The sequence below is a fragment of the Apium graveolens genome, chromosome 4 (assembly GCF_009905375.1).
Source record: "Apium graveolens cultivar Ventura chromosome 4, ASM990537v1, whole genome shotgun sequence".
Classification (NCBI taxonomy): domain Eukaryota; kingdom Viridiplantae; phylum Streptophyta; class Magnoliopsida; order Apiales; family Apiaceae; genus Apium; species Apium graveolens.
The window spans coordinates 71568381-71570987 of record NC_133650.1 but is presented as its reverse complement, the minus strand read 5'-3'; positions in this window follow the sequence as shown (position 1 = coordinate 71570987).

Genomic DNA, 2607 nt, shown 5'->3' with positions numbered 1-2607 from the left:
CCTAAACCTTGATTCCAGTTATTGATCTTGAGCCGTAACCTGATTTTTTCTAGACCATTGATTGTTGTATACCCAAACACGAACCTCAAGTATACGATACTACTCCACAAATACATATAAACTAAATATTAAACACTGAACCAGATTGCTTACACATTCAAATCTTTGTATTTTACGCTTTGAAAGACCAAATCCTTGAACCCTGAAACATTGATTCATTGTTAGCCAATTCTTTCATTACCTAGCATCCAAACTTTGAAAATACTCTTTTCATCCTTATGCAGATTAAAACCATTTCATTATGGAACATCAAATATTGTTAATGATTCTGGTTATTGTTTATTATTGTTTATTCTGTTATTATGTTCGAATTGGATTGTTTTTATAAAATTGGGGACCAGATTCGTGGTTAGACCATATAATGGTCAAGTTAGGCCAATGTGTGCCTTGGATCCAGTAGTTAGAGCAGTGATGTGTGCTTTGCTCGGGGTTAGTGCATGACTGATCAGCAGCCTAACCTTGGTTTTTAATATGAAAATATAATATCTAATTCTAAATCATAATCCATTGTTCACTTGATATCATAACCATGTTCACCTGATGATCATTATTCTCAGTTTTGTCATTGTGACTTGCTAAGCTAGTTAGCTCATTTGCGCGATATTGTTTCTGTTCTTTTCCAGTTAAAAAGGAACCGGTTGGTACAGAGGTTCCCCAGTCCAGCGCGAGAGCTAGGGGTTCAGGTTGATTGAGCTGAGCTTGTAGGCTTCTTTTGGAATAATTAAGTCTGTAAAAGTTGTAATAATGTTTAATACTCAATTTTGAGTTTGGAATAGTTGGGATTTAAACGTTTGTAATATAATAGTGTGTTTGGCTTGTGTGCATACTTTAACCTGTTACGGTCCGTGGTGATTGGTAAGTAGGGTCACTGCATATTATCATTATCTTTATTAATGTTATTAGCAGGTTATAAATAAGGTGTGTGGACCCCAAACTTCTGACCCGGGTTTGGAGGGTGCCACAAGAGTTCTGCAAAGACTATGGAATCAAGCAGGAATTTTATGCTCCCGGAACTCCACAGCAAAATGGAATTGTTGAAAGAAAGAATATAACTCTTATTGAATCTGCACGAACTATGCTTGATGAAGCAAAGTTACCAACCTATTTTTGGGATGAAGCTGTGCAGACTGCTTGTTTTACTCAGAATGCAACACTTATCAACAAGCATGGAAAGACACCATATGAGATGGTGAAGAAAAAGAAGCCAAATATGAAGTATTTTCATGTATTTGGAAGCAAGTGTTTTGTTCTTAAGACTCATCCTGAACAGCTATCCAAATTTGATCTAAAAGTTGATGAAGGAATTTTTGTTGAATATCCACTTTCCACAAAAGCCTTCAGAGTCTACAATTTAAGAACAAGGGTAGTCATGTAATCTATCAATGTCTCTTTTGATGATAAGAAGATTACAGGACTTGAAGAATTCAATGATCATGATTAGCTGAAATTTGAGAATGAAATTTTAAATTCTGATTCTGTAAATCCTGACAGTCTAAATCCTGATACTGCAAACTCTGATGGGTTAAACTCTAATGTTATTGAAACTGTGATGAATATGCCAAAGGAAAATGCACCTGTGTTGGGGGAGCATACTGAAGATCCAACCACATCTCAAGAAGCATCAGAACCTAGAACAGGCTCTTCAAGTTCTGATTCGTCAAGTTCTGATGGGCCAAGTTCTGATAAATTTGGAAACTCAAATTCTGATTCATCAAGTTCTGATGGGCCAAGTTCTGATAATTCTGGAAACCTAAATTCTGAAGGATCCAACTCAGAGAGCATAATTTCAGGGGGATCATCAAAAAATGTTGATGGAGACAACATGGATCATGGGGGAGCATCCTGTTCTAGAGATAATCTTCCATCTGCAAGGAAGTGGACTAAAGCACATACACCTGACTTGATTATTGGAGATCCTGAAGCAGGTATAAGAACTAGAACATCAACATCAAATGAATGTCTCTATCATTCTTTTCTTTTTCAGGCTGAACCAAAGAAAGTGGAAGAAGCTCTTCAAGATGCTGATTGGGTGCAAGCAAAGCAGGAAGAGTTAAATTAACTTGAAAGAAATAAAGTCTGGACCCTAGTGCCAAGACCAAAGAACAGATCTGTTATTGGTACAAAATGGGTGTTCAGAAACAAAACTGATAGTGATGACATAATTACAAGGAATAAAGCAAGGCTTGTTGCAAAAGGATACTCAACACATGAGGGAATTGATTATGATGAAACATTTGCACCAGTTGCTAGATTGGAAGCCATAAGGATATTTTTGGCTTATGCTGCTGACAAAAAGTTTACAGTCTTTCAAATGGATGTAAAAAGTGCTTTTCTTAATGAAGCATTGGAAGAAGAAGTATATGTTGAATAACCTTCAGGTTTTGTAGATTCAAAATTTCCTCATCATGTCTACAGACTTGATAAAGCACATTATGGCCTTAAGCAAGCTCCAAGAGCATGGTATGAGACATTAGCTCAGTTTCTTCTGGAAAGTGGATTTAACAGAGGGACTATTGACAAAACTTTATTCTATCTCAACCATGTAAA